This window comes from Maylandia zebra, linkage group LG8 (assembly GCF_041146795.1).
Source record: "Maylandia zebra isolate NMK-2024a linkage group LG8, Mzebra_GT3a, whole genome shotgun sequence".
NCBI classification, from domain to species: domain Eukaryota; kingdom Metazoa; phylum Chordata; class Actinopteri; order Cichliformes; family Cichlidae; genus Maylandia; species Maylandia zebra.
Genome location: NC_135174.1, coordinates 20,405,975 through 20,420,244, shown reverse-complemented (window position 1 = coordinate 20,420,244; position 14,270 = coordinate 20,405,975). Strand labels below are relative to the sequence as shown.

Genomic DNA, 14,270 nt, shown 5'->3' with positions numbered 1-14,270 from the left:
ACTAATCTATCACAGTGCCCCATAGTGTGTAACTTAGGGGTTTTATTACTTAAAATCTCTGTTTTGTAAGGGAATCCTTCGGGTTTACTGTGGCTGAGAAAAAATCTCAAGTCTGCAGATCTTCACTTTGAAGATAATACCTCTTGTCAAAAGATTTAACAAGTGCAGGACTTGACTGTGAGAGACAGTAGGTTGAGAGAGAGCCTGCGGCACTCCTCCTTTATGCTGTGACAGTGTGAATTTGAATTTGCTGCCAGTTCCAATTCCACCCTTGACTTCCCTCTGATTGGCAGGCTGGTATATATTTAAAACCCACAGTTGATATAGGCTGTGCTTTAGCTTCTTGGTTTTCCTGACTCATGTGAATATAGACATGTCACTTATATTTCCAACCTTCCCAAGAAAAATAATGCAGGATTTCTGAGCCGAGAAGAAGTTGTGCTGCAAATATGACAACTGGAAAACTTGTAAAAGTAAGACTTGAGTTATGTAACTCAGAAGAGTACATGCAAGCTGTAGAACAGCAGCCTTATGGCTCATAAAGGTCTCACGGTGAAGACGGTAGGGATGCTCACTCATACAAGAAGCTTTATATAAACATCGTGAAGTGCCACTTTGCAAGTAAGGAGAAAAGGAAGGTGTTTACACAGCTAGCTATAACGCTGAGAGAGGCCAGTTTCCTGTCACTTCTGACTTAGTCATCACCAATGCAACCACTCTGATATCTAATAAAGCTTGTACATATGTTAAAACACAAAGCAGTTACCTGAAGCAGCAGAGAATTACTGAGTGAAGCTGGTAGAGTTTCTGAAACCTATTACTGGCATTACTACCTTGAAGCAGATATTACTGGTTCTCAAAGTGGAGTCCCAAAACCCCCAGAGATGTGCAACACATACTGTAGGCGAGAGCTCCACATAATAATTTGTTGCAAATGACTAAATTCTGGCGTATAAAAAAGTAAAAAGTGCATTTACACAGGTAAAGGACATTTACACCAATAAAAGGTAAATTTGTTTTCATAACTTGGCCCCATTGTACTTCATGATGATGTATGGAGAGTCAGGTGAGTACCAAAGTCAGTGTGAGTCGTTGTCTAGTAACCATAAAGTGAGTACTGATTAGAAATAGAAATATACAAGTATGGCATTGATTATCCAATGTACTGGAAACACTCCTCAGAGACTTTGGTCCATATTGACATAGCATCACACAGTTGCTGCAGATTTGCTGCCCATCCATCCCAAAGGTGCTTTACTGGATTGAAATTGGTGAGTGTGGAAACTATTTAATGAGTCATGTTCAAGAAAATTTCTTGAAATGATCTGAGCTTTAGGACATTCTTTGTGTTATTATCGAGTTTTTCTAAGGAGCCAAACTGTGCTAGGAAAGTTTTCCCACAAGCCTGAACAACTGAGACTCGATGCTTTCATGTTGTTTGTGACAAATCAAACACTCATAAGCCCAGGCAATGTTTTTCCAAACTTCAGTTTCTTGCTCTTAGCTGATAAAAGTTGCACCTGGTGTGGTCTTCTGCTGCTGTAGTCCATCTGCTTCAAAGTTCAACATATTCAGCATTCAAAGATGCTCTTCTGCATAATGAGCTTGAAGAAGTCTGGCCTTTCTCCTCTGACCTTTGACATCAGTAAGACATTTTTGCCTGGAGAACTGCTGCTCAATGTATATTTTCTCTCTTTGAGACCATTCTCTGTATCACAATATGGCCCACAGTACAGTAAAAGTTCTAAATAGGCTCTTGATCTTATTTAAATGTATTGAGGTAGTTTTTCACTTATATACTGGACACCTTACATTTTTTTAAAACATGAACCAATCAGCAGCTGCATTTCTACTACATAATTACATAAATTTTGGACAATCTTTCAGTTCTTTTCCTGTCATCAGTTTCCTGAAAATGTTGTACTCCACTGAACTGCATTCAAAGACTTTTAAAAGATATCGAATTCTAATTTTATTATTGATGCACCAACATCCAGAAGTACTTGAAATGAATTCCAACTCGATCAGCTACATTAAATGCGACTGATGCTTGTGGGCACAATAATAGAATAATGTAATCACAGAAAATACTGAGTGCTGCATATGAATTTAAAAAAGCCTCCCTCATAAGAAGCTTTTGTTCATGTCCTCCATCTGTATGCCCTGCTGAGCTGCTCACCATACCGATCCTCCTGTAGTATCTGAGACTTGTCTTTCCACATATGGCAAGGCAGAGAAAACCCAGCACCCATTCTGATCTCACCACCAGAAATGTATAATCAGTGCACAGTTAATACAGACGCTAGTACAAGCTTGTTTTCATTATGGATCCTGGAAGGCGCTGGCTGTGTGTGTTCAAGGCTGGCCAACTCCTACAGACACAAGCACAAAGCATTCCAGCTTGACAGTGTTTTATTATAGGTGCCGACAAATTGCTTTCAGCCTCCTGCTTGATATTTGTACTCTAAAACAATGGAGTGCAATAATTATCTTTAGCGGGACAGTTTTATGCAAACATTTGCTGCCCAGATTTTGTAGGATGGTGTCAGTTTTATAGCATAATTATCTAAAACTGTTGAACCTTACAGGACGGAGCTGGAATGAGCTGTATTTTTTCCAGTGTTGACAAAGGAGAAAGAAAAAAAAATCCAAGGGAGCTTTAAATCAGCTGGATAGGCTTAAGAATAAATAAGAATAAAAGACACTTTCACTCTTGTAAATTTAGATCATTTATCAAGTCAAATACATCCGTCTTTCATCTCTTGATTTCACAGACGAGTTCACAGCGACACTGTCAGCCGTTCCTCGAAGCCTGTGGTACATCAAAGAGAGAAAGCAAACACAATTTGCGGTGTATTGATCTCGTTATTAGCAATTCTCTGGCAGAACACGAAGTGTCAGGATGTGATGCCAAGATGCAGAGTTTGTTTTTTTTTTATCTGGAAGTATCTAGATGAGCACTGATGGGAGAAATATGTTTTGTCTAGTGTTTCTGGAGCATGAGAGCTTTTATTGTGGTGCACTTTAGCGGCCTGTATTTTTTCATAATGCAGTTCACTTGGACTTGATTAGATTCCTCCCCCATGTTGGACTGTGATCTGAACCCTTTCCCCTTGACAGCATTTAAATCAGTTTTTCATTCAGATACATAAAATAGAAAGCAATCCTCTTTTTCCTGTGGACCCAGATAGTCTATTACTACCAACAATTTGATAAGAGTCAGTCACCTTAATGCAGGGCTTAAGAATTACAGAGCATGTCTGACAGGTAATCAGTTCTCCCTATGAGCCATCGAGACAGAGGCTGAACCTTGTGACCCAAATAAAACCTGAATCTAATACCTCTGCTGTATATTTATCTTCCTTTGATATCAAATCATGAAATTTATGCTGTTAATAGCAACAGTTAACGCAGTGTGCCAGATTTGTTATTTTAAGTGCGGGTGTTATCCCACCATCAAACTGTAGGTGAAACCTGCTTCACTGACAGTAAAGGCAGCCATAAAAAGTACAAATAATCTACTCCTGTGATGACAATGATCCAGGAGCCATTTGGTTCTGTTAATTACTGAAGTCGAAAAACAAAATGTTGAAAAACTCTGAGATGTAACAAAAATAACAATGATAACCAAGACAGGAAAAATGAAAGAAAAAGATAAAGAAGATCATTTAGAGATAATTTATTGATACTATTTGTGATAACACAGCAAATAATGATTACGCAGCCTTTCCCTCAACCTTTCTATGCTCCCTGAAAAAGTTGAATTTGACAGATCATGTTAAAACACCAGATGACACTTAAAGGAAAAGTTGAATATTTTTTTGTAAATGTGTTGTAAGAAAGTCTGTCTGTACGAAACTGGACCTTGAAGGCTGTCAGTCCATCTTAGCATAAAGACTGAAGAAACTGAGAAACAGTTGTGTTCAAAGGTAGCAAAATCTGTCCTTGAATTCAGAGATTTCCAGTCACTTTGTTATTTACATCTTTTTAGAATTTGGCTGAATTTTTTACTTCAGAACTGCTCTTATTCAACATGCTGCTGGAAAGTTAAGTTGCGCCTGGTGTGGTCTTCTGCTGCTGGACCTCATCTGCTTCAGTTTTATTTATATAGCCCCAAATCACAACGAAAGTCACCTCAAGACATTTTTTATTGTTCGGTAAAACCCTACAACAGCGAGACAAGCCCCTATGAGCAAACGCTTGGCAACCTTTGGCAGAGCCAGGCTCAAGAAAGGGGCAGTCATCTGTCACAACCAGTTGGAGGTAATGGGGGGAAGACAGGACAGGTCTTTAAGATAAGACTGGGCTTAGTGGGCCTTGTATGCAAGGAGAAGAGTTGAATTCAGGATTTAACATCTGCTTGAAGGTTCAACAACATTGTTCTGCATACCTTGGTGTAACGAGCGGTTATTTGAGTCACCTTTTGTCTACTCCAAGCAGCCTGGCATTTTCTTCTGTGCTTTACCATCAACAAGGCATTTTCCCCAGAGAACTACTCTTCACTGGATATTTTCTCTTTTTTCACTCTCCTCTTAAACCCTAGAGATGGCTGTTCAGGAGACTCCTAATTGGTCAGCAGCTTCTGAAATACTCTGACCAACCCATCTGGCACCAACATCCATGCAATGTTCAACATTTTCTAAATCACTTTTCTTCTTCATTCTTCAGATGGAACATCAAGTTGTCTTGACTATATCTATGTGCAGAATGAGTTGCTGACTTGAGTTTCTGCCATGTGATTGGTTGATTAGATATGTGAGTTAACAAGCAATTAAAAAGGTGCATTTAACAAAGTAGCTGGTGAGTGTATATTAAGTATATACATCCTCATATTTAACATACTAAAACAACAGTTCTATAAGTCAAAAATAATATATTACCTGGATGAGGTTTACTCTGAGGTCACTGTGAAAATACCAGCAAAGTGATGGTATGCAAGAGCATGTCTAGAGTCAATGTCACATATGCACTTATGTGTGAGAGAATAAATCGAAGTGCTCTGGAGTAGCCCCAGATTAAAAGACGAATCAGTTTCTCGTTCCCCTGGATTTGTTGTGGATTCTCTGCTCCCACCTAAATGTAAATAAGGTACTTGCGTGGTCAGTGAAATAAGAGCTGTTGCCATGCCTCCTCGATAGTAATCTGAACTCGGCTGCTTGCAGTCCTTCTTGTGCTTTATACCAATCCCACCTTCTCATCCCTGCTTTGTGTTGAAAAGTCAATTTTCTCATTCACTGATCTAATTCATTGCAAGGATTAATTTGCCTTTCTAATTTGATTTCACAGTAATTTAATAAGTCCCCCCAAAATTTCATCAGTGGTCCATTCACCGTTGAGAGAAGCCCTAATTAGAAACGCTAATGCATAATTATTCTTTTATTTCCAGCTTAAGCTAGCCAGCACATGAATACATGAGAACAAGGGGATGACAGCAGATATCAGCTAAAAAAACAATCTCATATAAGCATGTTTACATGAATGTGTGTCTATACCCACCACCCTCCGTTTGCATTGAGGCACCTTATCAAGCTTGACGAGACTTCAATTAACTTCTGGTGTCTCCTTTAAAGCATGCAGCTACAGTGATATAACCATTAATGTCTCATTAACTTACCAGCCTTTCTTTAACACATATGCTGCTGTGCAGATGGAAACCTGATCAGATTTCTGAAGGACAAGCTTAATTAAGTTTATGAAGGAATGTGATGTAGCCTGGTAGCTTGGATTTAGCACCGGACCATTTAATTATCATTTAATTAAAATGCTACAGAGAAACCTTCTTCATAGCTCAGTGATCACTGCTGTTAAACTACAAAGCAAAAGGTGTGCCTGTCCTGTTTGTTCAGGTGGTTTGCTTCTGAAAGAGATTGCCTTGGAAGTTAATTGCCAGGATCTCGCTCGTTAGCTCATGTATTCCTGCCATCTAGTGAAACTCTGCAGTATTACAAGCAGTCTCCAAGGGTTTTTTGAACTGTTGGAATGAATGAGACTGCAGCAAAATTTAATCAGTGGGTCCTCCTTGTGGCAAAGCAAGGTCAGTGCTGTTTTTACCCACTTTGTCATATTCCTTCTGCTAAAGTACCTGACTCCTTGAACATAATCTCTAAATTGCTTGCCCAGCTTGTCATGGTTACATGAATTATTTGACATCTCTGAAGCTAAACAGGATGCGTCCCATAAAAATGGCTTCCAGCCAAAGCATATTTTTTGAGGCAGTCCAAAATGCCAAGATGCTTGTGCTAAAACTGGATTTCAGGCATAGCAATATTCTTGATTTTATTCACAAAGTAATGTTAAGCAAATGTAAATTGCGGCTATGGTGATGTCAGAGGTCAGAGTAAAGGACCCAAGACTAACTCCATTTAATCTCAGCACTGGTTTGTCCTGCTTCTGCAGCTGCTGTAACGCCACTTCAGTCCTTGTTGAGATTAATAGCAGGCGCACACAGGAGCCATTAATGCTGAGGAGCCATTGTCCCACCTCTTCCCCAGTGCTACCCAGGGAGCCACAACCTCCATAATGGCTCCATTCTCTATATTAATGATGCTCCCTGGTCACATGAAAAAAGAAAAAAAGAAGAAAAAGATTTTTAGCTGTAAGCCTCGGTGAAACAAAAAGGAAAATGTGAAAAGGGGGAAGCAGGGAGACCTTCTGTCACCAAAAGAAGGAGGTGTTTTACTACAGGGGACTCAAGATGGCTCGTTATTAAAATTTAATGTGTATCGCGAGACTTTCAAACATAAACAATGTGGATATTTCCACAGACTCAAGTTCTTGAAAAAATGATATTCAGGGTAATATTTTAATCTTATTTTTACATTTGATCTATTTCTATTGTTTTAGGGAATTTTAAGTTTCCTTCTTTTGTTGAAGGAAAGAATCTGCCATGCTGAATCTGTGTGCTTTTACTACCAACTGGTAATTTAATTAAGGTTTATTATATTCATATTTTGTAGAGTACAAATCCCTGGGTGGTGTTGTTGGTCTTCTTTCTCTAGTTAGTGTTCCCCGCCACTGATGAAGTTCAATTTTTACAAGCCAAATTCAACTCGGATATGGGCAAAAATAGCCCTTTTGCCACAGTTTATGGGCAAAAGTATTTGTCATATACATTATTAGGCTTTGACTTTAAAACATAAATGTTAAAATGGCATTTATCATCCCATTTATCTTATTATTATTTTAATTACAAGTATAGAAATTATACAGCAGGAAGAAGTGTTTCACTGAAAAAACTCAGGCTAGACTGACAGGCTGCTGCTTCAGGCCCCGCCTTAGCTCAGGATGCTGATCATCCAGTTCTGTAACAGTATCCAACTGGAGACAGACTGGTAGAATCTATCTCCACTTGGACCTCCGTGGTCTACTGTCATCAACCAGCAGAGGACTTCCTAAACTTTGTAGCAGTAGACATAAGATCCCAGCACACCAGTAACTATACCATAAGTCAGGTTTCACAAAGCAAAGTCAATATGAGAGTAGTGGTTGGAGTTTGTGGTATTTAGACTGTGATGTTACGAAGCAGTTTATATACTCTATATATAACCAGCTAGACAAACAGTGTCTTATACAACAGCCAACAAGTGTACACACGTCTGTATACGTTGGGCAATTTTAGTGCCTACTGAGTCCTGCAGAGGGCGAAGGAGACAGCCAGTCCACTGAACATCCCATCCACCTGAAACCCAAGAAGGACCTCTTAAAGAGAGTCACTTGCAATCAGAAAGCCCCCATTTAATTACAACACACAGGAAATTACTGAGTGAATGGGTCAGGCGCTGATAAGAGGCTGAGCTCTGGGGATGATAGCTCCTGAAACCTGAGGAGCCCCAATCTCAAAGCCAAATTATCACAAAGGCCAAGTCTGGAAGCCTGACAATCTGATTGTACTGTCATCCAGATTCATAATTAATACATTTATCAAATTAATCGCTGAAAAGAGCCCCGGCCTTGTGAACAGTAAGCAGATTCATTGGCCACTGGCTCAGCTTACCACTAATAACAGTGTTGTCAGTGGAAATAGGCCCAGAGTGGGCCGATGACCCGGACTTCATGACAGACAAATTGCGCATCAGTGTAGAGATGATATGGGGAATTTAGGGAGTAAAAGAAAGAAAAAAATGTCATTGTTTGGTGACAACCACAATTGTACCCTTGTTTCAGATTGTGAATGCCATGTTGGAGGAACATGAAAGGGATATTTACTGTTTGGATAGAGCTGAAAATATCTGCTGTTGTACCTGGTCTAACAAATCACTCATTAAAGGGACTTTCAATGTTACTACCACAGGCTGTAGTAGTGAAAAAGAATGATCTTTATTTTTAGAAATACAACTACCATAGAATTCGTACATGTTTAACAAGTGATTCGTGTGTTAAATAAGTAATTAAATAAGTGCACAAAATCACTTCAGAAAATGAAAAAGGTAAAACAGATTTATTATTTTTAAAAACAACTTTTTTTTAGGCTTTACAACAAAAGAAACTATAAGTAAAAAAACTAGTATTTTGTACTTATAAAACTAACTAAAACAAAATAAAATGTACAGAAATTGCCTTAATTTTTGGTTTTTGCCAACATGATTGTCAATATTTTAAACATTAGAATTTATAATGGCATTCAGATATGCATGTTGTATAAATTGCTATGTTTCTTCTAGTCTAATTTAAAAAAATTCCCTGACACATTCCAAAGTATTGTAAGAATTCATAATAATAATAATAATAATAATAATAATAATAATAATGATCCTAAAAGATAATAACAAATTGATTACATTTACTTTTCCCCCCTTATATAGTAATTTTCTACTCTGTGTACATAACACAGTTTATACAACTTGCCTCATTCATACAATCACTTAAAAAAAATACAAAAAAACCCCACAAGTGCTTTCTGTCTAACATTCTTGCCCATCTTCCCCAAGAATATTTGGCACACAGACTGCAGCGGACAGGTATCGAACCACCAACCTTCTGATTAGGAGGTTCCCTGGTCCTTCTGCAGATCCAGAGTGGGGTTGCTGTGGCTCTGTGGGTAATATTAAAAAATATTAAATTATAACTCCTGTAAACAGGCAATAAACACATACAACAGTGTTTCTTCAGAACAAAAACTAATGTTGTATCAGACATTAATAGAGTCTGATGCAATAATGAGTAAAAAGCATTTTCCAAACAAAGAACAAATTTATGTCTTCCCTGTGGTCGTTGTTTTGGTAAAAAAAAATTTGCTTTAGCTTTCCTTTTTTTTTTTTACTCACCTTGTTAGTTAACAGATGAAAGCATCCAACTACCTTCCTAAATGGTAGTGACAGCCTGACAGAAAACTAAATGTATTCCCCCCTTAGCAGAGTTCCAGTGATAATGCAAAGTGATTATTTGCATTGGCAAATGTGGACAGAAAAATAGTTCCTAATTTTTCTGAGTCACAGGGTCAAGTATGAAACCAAACACGCGTCATTTAGTTTATGTATACGTTAGAGAGGGCAAACATTTCTGCTGCTGACATCCTTATAGAAAAATAGCTTTACTGTGTTAACATTTTGGACGTTAGTGGTTCCCTGACTACAAATAGGATTAGTCACAACCCCAAAAACTGATCACAGACATCTTGTGTTGTCACCTTTAATAGAGTAGACCTTTTCTCTGCCGTGTCATCCCTGGTGCTATAGGGACTAATCACACATTGGTAACACATGGTAATTTAAAGCACTAATGAGAATACTGAAAAGCTGCTGGGTGAGCTCCTGGATTTCCATCTGGGCCCCTGAAAAGACCATAATCACTGGTCAACAACCCAGGTCATTTGAAACTGACGATATTGCTGTAATTACATGATAAATGTCTTTGTTAACGATACCTAAAAACACACAGATTTAGTATTTTTGTTGTTTTCTTCAGACTGTATACTATGGATACTGTGGATTTCTTAAATAGGGATTGCCTCCTAATTTACTTAGTCTTTTTTAGTTTTTATGAAATGTTTTCTTATAGAACATAATGAATCTGACAATAAGGGCATTGAGGAAAAATTTGTTTGAAATAGAATAATAATGCATTTGTACATTTTCTTATATTGCTGTTTCTCCAGAGAAATCGAGAAAACAACTGGAAAGTACTTCATCAGCAGGTGAGTTGCGCTCAACAACAAACGCATTCAGAAGTTTCAGTGTTTCAGTGCCGTGTTTCACAGGTTGAAACGTGACGTTGAGGACGAGGCAGTTTATTTCAGCTCATACTGATTTCGCCCTCTTTTCAAAACGAAAAGGAACAAGCGTTTCTTTTATGAAAAGACTGAAAGCTCAATTTGTCCTCTCTTGTTTACTCTGCGATAATGTTGTTTTGACATGTAGTCCTCAGCAGTGCTTATATAGTTGGTATTTATGCTGTCTATCAGGAGCTGGTTGAGGTCCTTTTCTGCACTGAGAGCCTGTCTGGTTCAGCTCTGGAGCCTGAATGGACCCACTCTTCACTGCCAACAACTGCAGCAGGCAGGTAGCAAAGGCTTTTCAGCAGGGCCAGCATGCATCACTCAACTTAGGTAGAGGGCTCTCTTCGTAATTGCCAACTATTACAATACGTGGCATGAGGGGTTCAACACTATTTTCAAACCTGATGAAATGGCATCAAGGCATCCTCTCACATCCAGTGATAATTGAACAATTAAACTTTAGCAGACAAATTACCTCTTCATAAAGCACAACTAATTATAACAGCAGGCCAGTCACAAAGAAGCTTATCCAGGGTCAGTCCTGGGGCTGATGTTCAGATTTTCATTATTAGATCAGGCTTAACTGTATTTATTGTATCAAATACATTTTTATTTGTCCATTTTGAGTTTCCTTTTTATGCAGTGCACCCCCAAAACAACTTTTTTTCAAGCATCCAGTCTGTTTCAGGGACCTAGGATATTTTCAGACCATTTATTTGAGACATCCAGCTGCAACCCCCCCTATTAAACATCTTGATTAGACAGGATTTAAATCACCCTATTTGATTGGGGCAGTTAAGCTCTTTATACTCTTCACTGTAAAATGCTAATTCTCTGTGAAACGAATGGACATGAATCCTCAGAGAGCATATGGAGAATCTCTCATATAAATAATTCACAGGAAATGAGTAAAAATTAGTGAGCAGAGCATCAGTGATGTTGCGCAGTCATTACTTCTGCAAATGAGGTATTTAATATGAAGGATTTAAAATGGAAATGTCATCAGTGTGAAAAATGACCTCCTTTTGCAGAGCAAGACACCTCATGTACACTGCAGCACAATACTAGCAATGTAAATGCATGAAATCCATACTACTAGCATTTTTTAGATTATGGTGTTTCCTTCTACTACTGCCACCAAGCCCTTTACACAATAGTAGCCCCCAAGTGTGAACTCTGAGCCTAATTACCCTCACAAGGGGACCCGAAACTCCTCACGTGCACGCTGTGGAGCTCTTCAGGTGCATTAGGTGAAAATTATATTGACGCTAACAATGGTGGCTTCAGGATCCACTTCAAGGATGCAATAGACTTGAAGAGCACCCATATTTTAGTCCAGGACAAAAGGCAGAAGATAACAGTGCAGGTTCTGCAGCAGCAGTATCTGTAAACAGTTTCAAATTTATCTGCAAAATACTTCTTTTTGAAAATTTGATGAGCCTAAAAGAGCATCGAATGAATCAGTGTAAAGTTTGTGCCAGACAAACACACACTCATGTCAATATTTGACACCATAAACTCCTCCCTTGGCCAGTCACCGATGAGACTCAGAGATTATGAATTTGATATTAATGCCGACCGAAAAGGCCAAACTGGGAGCACGGAGCACATTTAATATCTAAACGTGGCTCCTCTCGCACACACAAGTCATTTGCAAGTTCCAATACAAGATGATTATATGTGTTGATACATCAAGGCAAGAGATGAAATTGATTGCAAATGTATCATAAGGTGGTGATTGTAGACAATATTAAACTTCACAAAGGAGCTTTTGTTCTCAAATTCCTGCGGCGGTTCAGCCAGTATCGCCTCTGCTTTAATTTAATATCTATTTATTTTACTCCATTGTACGGGTTTTATTGAGGTTGCGCCTGCTTTATCGCCCCGATCTAAACCAGAAGTGAAGGTCAGGAGAGGCAGAGTGCCTCTGTTTATTGGCTTCCATTGAGCCCATATGAGCTGATTTGGCTATCTGCTCTTTCATAGTATTTTGTGCTATCCGGATATTGTTTATCACCGCATTGAGATATTCACTGTGTATTTACTGCTGAATTAAATATTCTTCATCACTTTTGTAATATCCTCTCTGTAGGCTCATGCAGGATGTGAGAATCCTGTTGGATGTGCCAGCAAATCCTCGCTGACGATCTATGAATTCAGGAAGAAAAAACAGCGTGGAACATATATTTGTCATCTGTGTATGCTTTGAAAATGTTAAGTCACACTATTTTAGGCAGCTTCACTATGTTATTTTGAAGTCTGGACTTGGTAGCGTGAATATTAACCCATTAACCCAAAAGCACATTCATATTCATCAGCATGTCCAAGATGTTCCAGTGACCTCAGATACAGTGTAATGTAAAAAAAAAAAAGCCCACTACTACCTGGACAAATCAAGGTTATTCGTGTATGCAAAAGTTTTGACGCACATTTCATGTTTTGCCTCCAAGGAGCCAGACTTTCTTGTATTTTTTAACATGGTTTTGAGCAATAGTTCTGCAGGGGGGTTGCTGCTTTTTCACACATTTTCAGTCTTTAGTCATTCCCTTCAGTTGCTCCATTTACTGTTCACTGAAGCCTCATCAGAAATGGTCTTAGTGGAAGGATGGCTGTCAAGAAGCCATTCTTAAAGAAGGGAAGTGGATGAGATGTGCCAAATTATACAAAAACTGGACTGAAAATCAGTGGCAGCGGGTGTTATGAAGCGATGAATCTAAATTTAAAATTCATGTCGGTGTAAGCCATTTGTAAAGGTGGCTGTAGGTGGAGGTTCTTTCATGGTTTGGACCTGCATTTCATCATTTGATGGAATTATGAATGCAGAAAAGTAAAAGTATGATTAGATTTTGATCCATCATGCAATGCCATCTACAAAATGCCTGACAGCAGTTTCAGTCATGGATTGGCCTCATCAGAACCCGGACCTCAACAGATACCAGAACAAAGGCAGACAAGAGCCAAAGAAGACCAATGAATGTCCAATTGGTACCAGTTATCGAGCTGTTTTTCATACCATGGGAATGGAGTGATATTTTTCCTCCCAACACTATTTATTTCTATTATCTATTCCTTTTGAAATTTTATGAAAGAAAACAGAATGATCGTGATGTAAAATTTAAAGCTGCACATGAACAGTGAAATAGAAACATGGTTTCTGATTAGAAAGAAAATAATACTACATCAACCTTAATCTACATCTTGCCAGTTGTCTGATATTGCAGAACTGTCACAGGTGGATCTAGAAAGTTTTACATGGGGGGGCAAACGAGTGTGAAGAGGTATACACAGGGTGGCAGATACCTCTTCATTAAAGTATGTCAAAATCCCTTATGTGTAAATGGAATCAACAATATATACACAAAAACACTTTAAAACGATTCATTGTATCATGATCTCTTCTTAGAAAACGAATATTTTAGGTATAAATAAAACAAAAACATTTCCCCCAAATAAATACAAAACAAATACAGCAATAAAGGAATAAAAAAGACAACAAATGCAGGAAAAGAGCTTAAATTACTGTTTTATCTAAATCAAATGTCATCTATTTCTTTTAGGAGAGCTTAAGCTTAAAATAGGGGAAGGAGGGATAAATAAGGCTCTACAGCAGGGTGGGCAGTTGACCCCCTTCCCCCTCTGTAGTTCTGGAATAAGCTGTATGGTCACTGCAGCCTCGAGATTCTTGCATAATGTTACCTCTTGTTGGTTTTGGGGGGGGTTATTTGTTCCTCCTTTAGGTCACGTGGAGGGGTGGGGGGCTGTTTTGCCCGTGTGTGTGAAGCAGATGGAGCTTGGTCTAATATTTTTCCTCTCCTAGACTCTGCTAATGTTCATTTTTCACTACGTCAGTCTCCAAATGCACCTACACTTGTTTACATTTACACACACATATCATTGTGTGGCTTTTTCATGTACCGACTTTGTACTTTTGCACAGTGTTATTGCGATTTACACAGCGGATGAAAGCAACAGTAATGGTTCCCTGAATGCATCATCATGCAAACGCTGCAGTGATGGCTGAGTGACGTCACTCCTCCGTGGGAGAAATCTGATGCTG

At 38.6% G+C, this 14,270-nt stretch overlaps 1 long non-coding RNA gene across 1 annotated transcript; it reads left to right on the top strand.

Annotated features, from left to right (window-relative positions):
* The first annotated feature begins 9,674 nt into the window (after positions 1-9,674).
* LOC143420006 (uncharacterized) lies at positions 9,675-10,489 on the top strand. Its single transcript, XR_013100015.1, has 3 exons — positions 9,675-9,803; positions 10,094-10,132; positions 10,400-10,489. It is a non-coding gene; the product is annotated as an uncharacterized LOC143420006 (long non-coding RNA).
* The last annotated feature ends 3,781 nt before the right edge of the window (positions 10,490-14,270 follow it).